The following is an 11,684-nucleotide window of genomic DNA, read 5'->3' on the forward strand; positions in this document are numbered from 1 at the left end:
GTGTATGTATATATTTAAACTACGAATAAGCACGGTATGAAACATTTAGTTTACTTTTCCAAATAGCCTTTGAAAGCAGTCAGTTAACTATTAATTCACTTATTATGTATGCTATTCTACTTTATCCTTCTGCAGTATCCCAGGTTTGTCAGGATGGTAGAGCCAGTGTGATACGTCCATCCAGTTGCTGCTTGATTAAGAGGTGGAGCCAAAGCCTGTTGCAGAAGTCGATTTATCAGAGGAGATATTTAATATTGGCCATAGCCTTCTTTACTAACTGTGAGTTGAGCAAAACAGTGTTTCTTGAGCGAAAAGAGGGGATATGCTCATGTTATAAGCTACAGCAAGAGGCTGCCACACCTGATCAACAGAGGAGCCAGAGGAGCCCTGTGCTGAAGCTGAGTCCCCAGCCACATTTATTCCCTCTGCTTCACATTTAAAAAGTCAGGAACACACAGAATTTAAGGTTGCATGAGAAGTATTGACATGAGTCCAGAGTGACCCTTCTCCAACTAAACACAAAATACGAAGTACTTGGAAGCCATGGCCTGTCCTCAGGTTGAATCCAGAAAAGGCAACATTAATCTGGAATTCAAATTCACTGTGGACCATAATAGTTCAGGTGCAATATAGAGAGCTGAACGTGCTTCAAACAGACTACGCCAATATCAGAGCTACATTTGCATTGTTCTCTACATAATTATATGTATCCAGTGAGTTGGAAGAGAGCTCAGGAAAAAGAAGTCCGTTTATTTTGTATCTTATCTTTCATTTTGCTAAAATATTTTTTGATTTAAAATGGCTTTACAAAATTTAATAGAAATACTCAAAAAAAATGCACTAAACATCATTACAGCCACACCTTGCAAGTTGCAGTGAAAATATATAGACAAAACTCAACAAAAAATGGTTTTTTTCTAAAGCTGATTACTTCAGGTGCATGGTTGATTACTATTTCAATAAAATAAATGGGACAATTAGAGAATAGTATTGCTGGACACTGATAAAAAGAGAAGCTGAACAAATTGCAAATCAAAATGATCACAGAAAGTGCAATATCCTCATACATTTGCTGTTCTAGTAATGTAAACATCATTGGAATTCATGCCAAAAAATTTTAGATGGCTTATGCACTACAAAGAAAAATGAAAAGCAAACAGAATAAATTGCAAACTCTTAAGAATGATAAAAAGCTGCTATCAGGTAAATGAAACAAGTTGATACACCATTAAATGTACTTTATAAACTCATTTATGCCATAATACAAAAATAGCTGGCTGTGTTCCAGGACTTGGGGAAGCAGGCATGTTGCCATAAGGTTGTTTTTTTTTTCCATAAACAATACATTCTGTAACCTCTCTGAATCATAATCCATCAGTGCCTTTTTTCAGATCTTTCACTGTGATCTTTAAGCATTCACTTGGTTTGGTCACAGCTTACTGTAAAAATGAATGTTACCTCATTTGGCAGGACTTCAGTGAAGAATTTACATATATTTCTATGTGGGAAACAGTTAACTGCATTTCCTTTGATCGCTGCATCCAGTTGAACGATTCTGCACACAATCTCATCTATAATCATTGTGGAATATACAAGTTAAGACTGGCATCCTTACTCAAATCCAAAGACATATTCTGAGGACTAATTTTTAATACTAAATGTATTAGAACTTTTAAAGATCTGATCTCCTGAATCTTTCAGTGTGATGAGTATTCGGGAGTACTGTGAATAAGATGTAAAGAGCCTATCACAGCTCAAAGAAGTTAATATAAACCAATTATTTCTCTAGCTGCAACTAAGGGACCAATTAGCAGTAGCTGACATAGAATACTGCAGCCCAGTTAAAAAAGAAACAGTAGCTAGAGGGGTCAAGGGCTTTTTCCAAAAAGGCCTCAGATAATATATGGAGAGTTTATTTAAAAAAGAAAGTATGCTAGAGAACACAAAAGTAAGTGATACCTATTAGAAGACAAAGGTAGGAGCAGCCCAGGGAAGAAGGAAGCGCAGACCCTTGTATGCTATTGACTATCTCTTATCTACAGTGGAGGAAAACCTGGCCTTTAAAAGTAAAGGACAAGACGTGTCTTCCTTGGAAGGGCTGAAGTATAGGAATCAGGCCCAGCAGACATTAGGCTTTGTTTGTACTTTCTATTACTGCTTTGATTTCCTTGTTTCTCTGCCTGGAATAACTTGAACGCATCTCTTCAAAAGCAAGTGAAAATGGATCATGTTCCTGCAGCTTTGAAGTGCCACCTCTGTAATCTTCTATCGCACTGACCAGCTGAGCTGAATGATTTAAAACATTCATAAAGTTAAGACTGCACAAATAAATGATGAGCAAGAGCAAAGTCCTCTCCCCAAATGATGAAGTCTGTAAATGTTCTTATATTCAATTCCACTTTGTTGATTGTCTTCAATGCAGATATGTTGCTACAGTATTTCAACCACATTTCAAAATGTATAATGGAAAGCTTTTTTTTTTCAGACAGATCTTTAAAGTAGGAGTATTCTTTCTCTTCCTGTGTTGTATAAAGAAACTGTTAAGAGGCTGATTTTCTACTTTTCTATGTGGGGAAAAAAAAATCCAGCCTTGAATTCCTGAGTTGGTCTACTCATATAATCTTTTCATATATTAATTCCTTGAGATCTCTTTAAAATTAGGACAGCAAATTTGAAGCGAAGAAACCCACAATGATCCCTTTTGCTGTTTCTAGGTTATTTCAAGAACTGAAGTTAGCTGATTTAAAGGCAATTAAAAGTCCATCTAAAGACTGGATATGTCTTTTCAAAGAAGACACATCTCTTAAATTTTCTGCCTTTGGCATTTCTGTCAAGATAGTCCAAAAAGTGCTAAATGTTATAAGAATAGCTACATTTTTAATTCTAGATCTCACATGTAATACAAAATTATCTAGTTTTGTAATATAAAAATAAAATCTGGGGAAGTAAAACTGGCTACTCTATATCAGATGGTTGAACTCAAGGTGTTATGTTTCTAATACAAACTTATCAAAAGCCAGTGTCAGAAGTATCCTTAAATTAATTCTTAAAATCACAAGGTTTTTGAAAACCAAAAATTACTAATTAGCTGATAGTTTTTCTTTTACTAATTTCTTCCTTTTTAATTTTTCTTTCAATTCCCCGTCTGCTACCTTGTCCACTGAATTGTAGAATAGATATCAAAGCACAACTATCAACAGAAATTTGAGGATTAACTATGGCACTGGAATATCATTGGTCACTCTTCATTTTTATCTCTTAATCATATTCATTTACATCAATATCTGTTACACCAAATGGTACACCAATTCCATTACTCATCCATTACTTCAAACACAGTCAAGACCCTAATGCATAAATTCTGCTCTTCTTGAGCTGCTAAAGCAAACTGATTTCACTGTTGGTTATGCAGCCATACGATTATCCATCATTGCCAATTTAAAACTTTGTTTAACAGAACAAAGCTAACTTATTCTTGTTCATTTGCATGAAAATTCTTACTTTACCTTCTGAAGTTGAATGTGAACATCAAGCATTTTCGTTACTATTATTTTTAATGTAGTTTCACTTAAAGAAATATCTCAGAGGTAAGTGATATCATGTGTACATCTACCTGAATTTCTTACATTCTTATTTCTCTATCTCACTATCTGCCTTTTATGCCTGTTAAAATATTGGCTCGATTTACATTCCTTGATAATAACGTATGCTTAAAATGACTGAAGATAGATCTTGACATCGGAGCAACTCTATTAAGCATTTTAATTCTGACTGTGAAGACATATTATTCATAATACAGTAGTGCAGTAGTTTTACCCATTTGGTATTCTGCAATTATTAACATTGTATTTAAAGACATTAATCATATAGAAGACTTCTTTACTATGTAGTGTCATACATTGTCAATTTTCTGAAAATAAAAGGAAGTTATGTCTCACACTGTCAAAAACAGGGAAGTTCTTCTTTTTTCTGTAATAAATTTCCTCAGGAGAAATCTTGTTAAGATACTCATCTTAATTACACCAGTATTTTAGTAATGCTGTAAGGGTAAGATAATGAGGAGGGCATGAGTCATGCTGAAAAGACCTACTGAATAAATTGAAATTATTAGTTTTAACTTACTTACAGCATATTTCCCTTACTTTTAAGTTACAAAGGATATCTGTGTAGATAATATAATGCCTAAGGATTAGCGACTTTGCCAGAATGTATTTTAATGTAGAAAATAAGTTTCCTGGGATGTGCAACCAATATGGATTCATCCAAACTGTAACCATGTTTCTTCAATTGTTTCAGTAAGTGGAACTCAATTTGGAAACACTACTTGTGAATTTGGAGACAAAAAATTTAACTGTCAAGTTAAAGAACCTCATAGTTTTCATATCTGTGATGAGTAACCTCATCGAAAAAAAGCAGATAGAAAACCAATTCCAGAATATAATTGGATATGAAGAGTAACATTCAATTTAATGTTGTTACCTAATGCTGTTACCTAAATGCAAGAGTCTGTATTTAGATGGTTAAAATTCTGTTAGGCTAGTCCAAAGAAATGTAATCAGTTCAGTTTTTTATTATGACATCATGAAGAAACTCGGTGCGTGTATAATGTTTTCAGAGATGTGTTCCTAGAAATCATAAGTAAAGGATACATATTACTTCATATTCTATGATAATCTCAGCTGTGTTTGAAATGGTGTTGGTTTAGTCCTTGCAAAGCCAAAAGCTCACCCAGCTGCTCATTCATTCATCCTCCTCCTCAGTGGGGCAGGGGAAGAAAACGGAATAAGAAAGCTCATAAGGTGCAATAAAGAGGGAGATTCTGTTTGTTCCTCATGACCTAAATATATTTAATTGACAATACATTAATTTTGTCTGAGTTGAGTCTGTTTTGCCTGTGACAGTAATTAATAAAAAACATTAAACCAGCACTCTTCCTTCCCCCTTTCCGAGGCTCAACTTTCCCAGCTGTGTCAGTCATGAGGTAGCCCCTAACCTCTCCCCATCGAGACCAGCCGTGCAGCCTGCCCCGCCAATGCCAAAATCTTGAGACCTATATAAAATACAGAAGCCAAATGAAACAGGGAGAAAAAAATCTAACCCACAGATTTATCATTCCCATCCAAATAGTCCCTCTAAAATTTGTATTCATTGGGGAGTCTGTCCAAAACATATAATGAGAACAAAATTTAAACAGCTAGGCAATCATTCCCATGCTGCTCAGAAAGTCTTCCTTTCATGTTCTCAGAAATGATGATGAGACTAGCTCAGCTCTTCCTGAGATCTTTTCAAGTAACGTAGATCTTTTCAAGTAAAACTATATAAGCTGATCCCGTCTTAAAATAGTTTGAAATTAATTCTTACCTTTGCATATGACCAGATCTTGTTTTCCCATCATCTCCTGCATATCACAGCTCATTTCCTTTACTTATATATTAGAATGAAAGCAGAATCATTACAAGGAAACTTTCATTTCTTACTTGTTAAAATTTGTCCTTGTTTCCAATGTAGTAGTGAGGTTCAAACACACGGGGAGGTCCTTGATCTTATTTACTTGTAGATCCTTTCAGCTGAAGTGACCCAGCAGACGGCAATGGTAAGACCATGTCAGGTTCCATTTATAATTATGAAAAGAATTAAGAGTTTCTAGAGGCTGATTTACCCCTTCCTCAAAAAGGATTTTAAAAAGATTGTTTGAACTGCATTCTGGAAATGACCAAGCTAGATTCAGCTGCCTAAAAAAATCATCTAGTGCTGTTTGGAATACCCTAATGTATCCTGTATTGCCTCCAGCTGATGTTCTGGAATGGCATGAGATTCCATGGGCCCCTTTCATATTTGCCACACTTGTGTGGACATCTTACATACAGTATGATGACTCAAAAAACGCACTGACTGCCCCCAGTCTGTGGTCAGTGACTACAAATCACTCTTCGCCAGAAGATGATTAGGCTCCCATAACTCTTATCGACTTGATATTTCTTGTCTGTAATTGCAGTGTAGGCAATCAGCACTCATTATGTGCCAACACTTTAATTCAGGCTTTATAACCTACAGCTGAACCTCACTCCTAAAACTGGTAAGAAAAATTCCGTTATAAGATTGCATGTATACTAAAAAATTAAGTAACAGGCATATAATTACCTGCACAGTTGTGTTTTTAGAAGTGCAGGTAAGGTTAAAGCTCCAGTTCCTGGCCTTGAATTAGTAGCTCGCGTAGGATAGTTACCATTCCCAGTAAGCAGTTTGGGTGTAATCGCCCTGTCTTGAGGTCTAAAATAGTGTTTTGGTATGGATGTAGCCAGACTGGCATAAAAGACAGAGAACAAAGTCTGGCACCATTTCTACTTTGAAAGATGTAGCCAGAAGATATCACAATTAGTCAAATGCAGATTCCCCTAGTGAAAATCTATTTACAGATGGCTAGATATTTAACGAAAGAAAACATGAAAGCATGTCTTTCTGCGTAATGTGACCTCTCCTGTAACCGCATAGAGGAGGGTGCTAATAGCATTCACCCATCAATATACGGAAGTCATGCTTTGGTTACCCAAAATTCACGTGTGCACTCCTTCATGTGTCCTATATATAAAATAAACTTATCACAGTAGCATCAGTGGACCACATTCCATCTTATTCTACCCACCACCTTCTCAGCTTCCCCACACAACAGGGAATATGTTTACTGCAGCTTCCCTTCAGGAAAAATAACCAAGGCAATTCAGTTCAGGCTCTTTGGGATGAATAGATAAATTGACTCTCTTTCCTGACCTCTACAGGCAGCAAAACGCTAGCATCATATTGATGTCACATAATCCACTGAGTCTTCCAGGGACTCTGGGTTTTTTTCAGGGTTCTTTTCTACAAAGGAAAAAAAAAACCTAGAAAAGTAGCCAATATTTTTTGCACGCTAAGGGTGTAATAAATTATGAAAACATACAGATATTCAACAGAAAACATATGCTATGCTTTCTCTTAATAAGAATTGGCAAACACTCACTTTTTAATAACCTTTATATGCAATATTTTTCTCTCTTAAAATGTCTCATATTTTGTAACTAGTGCTTTAGAAATCTCTGGAGATATGATGATGAAATATTGATTGTCCTTTTCTTGACTTTTCCCACTCCCCAGACCCTTTTCACCACCTGCATTACTTCTGATTTATGCATTTTTATTATTTTGACATATTAAGAACACTTCATAGTGTGAAATAACTACTAACAAGGGAGAATTTCATGCATTCATACATAAAGGAAGAAAAACAAACAAGCATGAAACACATATCTTTCTATTACTGCTAGATAAGCTCACTTTTGAAGATCCATACTCTAGCTTTGCCTTTGAAATTATGGGCTGAATAACACTTAGTCCTTGATTCTGCAGACACTTGAGGGAATGCCCAACTTCAAGCTTATGAGAAATTTATGGCAGTCGTATGTTAATAATTCAGCATAGGATTAAGTGTTTATAGGATCTTTGACTGTTAAAATGACGTAAAAGCAATATTTTTGTAATTTATTTCAGTCATCCTAAATTTGATTTTGGAGTGGCTTTTACTCCATGACTTTTCTAACCTACTCAAAATTATGATTCATAAATTTAACTAGAGGTGATGTATTCTGGATTACTGAAATCCATGGAAATTAAAATCCCAGATTAAAGAAGTAAAACTTTCCCTATAGATGAGACCTAACAGATAAATATGTAAGAGCAGACAGACTTTCAGAAATCTAAAGGACAGGTAATTGTACCAACTGACACTACAAATTGTGTCTACAGAACTGTAACTGCAAAATTATAAGTGCATGGCTTGTGAAGTCCAGAAGCAAAATTTTCTCTAACAAATCTGCATCTAAAATTTTGTGTTGCTGACTAGGAAACTGATACAGACTGCAGGTACACTGATTTGATTTCAACCGTTAACTTAAAGTGTCATAAGAGTGACAGCATCTACCAGTTCCAGGGGGAACCTTTCTTAGTAATGCCCTTCAATGCAAGGTTACTCAATCCCACATGGCAAAAGGGTAAATCTTATCCAAAATCTACAGAACATGAAAACACATGCCAAACTCTGTCGGAAAGTTGTTTCTTCATATAATAAACCATTTTAATATTCTATTATTATGATCAAATAGAAAAAAAACCAATATATTTATTAAAAATATAACTTGGAGTATTTGAAAAAAGGAACAAATTCTAAAAAATGAAGTATAAAGCCAATATGTAAAGATATCTAACAAGAACTGGTGCCTTTATAATACCATGGGCAGTGAGAAATTCTGAATATTTCACAGATCATCTTTCTACTTACTCTAAGTTTAAAAAATATATATCTGTAAGAAGGATATGGATATTTTTCAGTGGTCCCCTTTAACAAATGATTTTCACATTTTATGATTCCCTTTTGCATTTGCCTTGCAAATTCCACTGTGTTGCAGCAAGTGGCAAACTAACAGGTGGGTGACCCTCAACATTTTCATTCATTCAGTAAGCAAAAATTAAAAAAAAATGCTGTGAACCTGAAAATGGTCTTCTAAATTGTAACAGCAACAGAGTCATATGTATCACTGCTAATGCAGAATAATGGAAACTTGTAAAGCTGAGTCCTAATCCTTAATACATGCTGTAAATTCTGTTTCCTTTTCATGTCTACCCACAATGACATTTCTGCAGTGCAGCTGAAATAACACAGAATATACACGATTGAACTAGCAATTACATCAGACTAACCAGTAGCACGTGAAACAAAGTCACTCATGACACAGTAGGTATCATACACCGCTAATTCTTGACAATATTCCACTGGAGATTAATTAATGCATCGTTGTCTTACATGTCTGTGTACATTGCTGGTGGAAGCGTATAGAAGGTTTCCCAGTTCTTGCTAAGTGATACCTTTAAACTCGAACTAAAGATTCTTAGTGAGCTGACTTCTGTCTCACTGTTGTCACCAGCTCAGCCAACTGCTTTCAGTGGTCCTTATTCTTACTGATGAGAGGTTACAGCCATCCAATCTCTTCCACTTCTGCAGCTGCTGTTCCAAGTAAATTAAACCCAAATCCTGGCTGACTACTGAAATTATATTTTGTTTTTAGAATTGACCTAAAGCCTTCTGAGTGTTATGGAAATTATAGCTATGGAGACAAAAAGCATGTCTTTTTGTAATTTTGCCTTATAGGTGACGCTACTGAATAGCTTTGATATTCAATAAAGATTTGCAGATATCTGCTTGTCTTGTGCTACTCTATGCCATTGTTCTTATCAAAGATATCTTCTTTTCTAGTGTTTTAATTGCTCTAGTTTTAAATGTCACAACAGCTGAATGGGGAGCTGATGCTGCTCATTTGCATAAGCTAAGAAACATAGACCTGCTAAATGTTTCACCCTCTGTTCACCATCCATTTACAGCTACACTCAAGGAGTCAATAGCTAGGTTTGTCATGGAATCACAGAATGGTTTGGGTTGGAAGGGACCTCAACGATCATCTAGTTCCAACCCTCCTGCAACGGGCAGGGACATCTTTCATTACATTATGTTGCTCAAAGATTCAGCCAATCTGGCCTTGAACACCTCCAGGGATGGGGGCACCCGTGATTTCTCCGGACAACCTGTTTGAATGCCTGACCACGCTCAGTGAAAAACTTCTTCTTCGTACCTAATCTAAATCTACCCTTTTTCACCTTAAAATTTTTACCCCTTGTCGTATCACTGCACTCCCTGACAAAAAGTCCTTTCCCATCTTTCCTGAAGGCCCCCTTTAAGTACTACCATTTCCCTCAAAAAAAGAAACCTTACAAACAGCAGATAAAGTAGATGGCTTTACTAGATTGTTTTTACAGACAGTGTAGAGAAGGTAATATTTAATTTGTCTTCTTTTAACCAGCATTATTCTTCAGCACGGGCCCATAAGACTTTATATGCATCCGTGACACCCATGCCTCCAGAGCATGCTCTGTGGAACAAATCATACACCCCTGTTGTGATGATACAAAACACTTTTTTGACTGATTATAGAAGAGCCCTCTCATTTGCCTTTGAAATATAAAAAAATATACTTAAAAATTTCTGGAGACAAGACAGAAGGCTTCTGTGAAGGTCTAGAAGATAGATAGATAGATAGATAGATAGATAGATAGATAGATAGATAGATAGATAATGTTATAAATAATTAAATTGGGTTTGATTTACGTCTTGGTTCAAATATGCAGGTGGGAATCTGCATTCAATAGGAGTATTAGTTTCCCACTAAGGTGTTACTTTCTTGGAGATTGTGGCCTGTGGCCACAAAGGTAAGTACTGAAGTTTTTAACTTAATATTTCACAAGCAATCAAGGCTGGTTGTGGTATAATGTCTGACAGTTGGAGAATAATGGCACAGACTTTTATACAAAGGCCATGGTTGTTATCAGAGCATGAAGCCTTTTCCTCTGAGATCCTGGTCATTCCCTGGCACATATTCCCAGACATCTTGCTATGAATTCAGGGCTTGATTAAAACATGCTTGTCATCCTTCATTTTCTCTAAACATCCATTTGACACAGGTCAGGAGCTGTGAAATAGTAACTTCTGAAACAACACAGATAATGATCTGAATCACAGAGGCTGCTGTCCATGCCTGGAAAAATAATGGAAAAATAAAATCTATCTTTTATCATAATGATAAATACTTTGAATACATTAGAATTAAAGGAATTAATATAACAATCCAGCTATCTCATGCACACTGTTGAAAAATATCATGTTCCATCTAAGATACTAGGAATTCAAGTGCCCAGTGCTGTCCAGTTGCCTAAAAGTTGGCAAGTACTACAGTTGCAGAGGAATTACTGCACTTTTCCTGTCCAATAAATGGGTCTTTCTTAGGTCTTTTTTCATTGCAACTAAAACGAATGTGTCAGATGATAGTCTTGAGGGTCCCTGATGATGCTACACACCTGCGTTTAGGCAAACAAATAAAGCCATAGAAGTCAAAAGGTATATGACTAGAAAAGCCTGCTTCTCCATCAGTTGCACAAGGAAGAGCCATCTATAGAGTTTTCACATATTTTTTCTTTGCAAAACAAGAGTGCCACCAATTAGAATACAAACACAAGAACCAAAAATATCCTATTCAAGAAATTATACTCTAATAAAATGCATACTGCCTGGTGAGTGTTAGAGCAACACTAAGACAGGACTAATCAGAACAAGAAGTAATGATCTTCTTGCATTAGGAGTTGTATAGCTGTGAAGCATTTTCTAAAAAATTTGTGGAAAAGAAAAGGATCGGTTAAGAGGCTTAATGAGTCTAGACACATAAGAAATATACTTTTACAAACAGAATAAAACTGACTATCGCTATTATTTAAAGCTTAGATTATAGTTTTATAAGGTGATGATGGAAATCCACATGATGTCTTAAAGCACCATGTAAGGAGAACTATTTAGAGTTTAAAAAAGTACTAAAAGCCTCTTTAATCTGTATTTCAGCTTTCAATTTCCAAATTGTACATGAAATTATTTTACTTAGGACCATCATTTTGCAGTTCCTTTTTCTTGGTGAGAAAATGAGACAACTAGGCATCATTTTTAGAGCTGCACATCTCAAAAAATATTTAGCAGATATTGATTTCTAATTTGTCCTATAAAATCTCATTTAAGAACTGCTAAATGAAGTATAGCCTAATAATCACAACTCTGTTTT

Source organism: Cuculus canorus, chromosome 3, assembly GCF_017976375.1.
Source record: "Cuculus canorus isolate bCucCan1 chromosome 3, bCucCan1.pri, whole genome shotgun sequence".
NCBI lineage: Eukaryota > Metazoa > Chordata > Aves > Cuculiformes > Cuculidae > Cuculus > Cuculus canorus.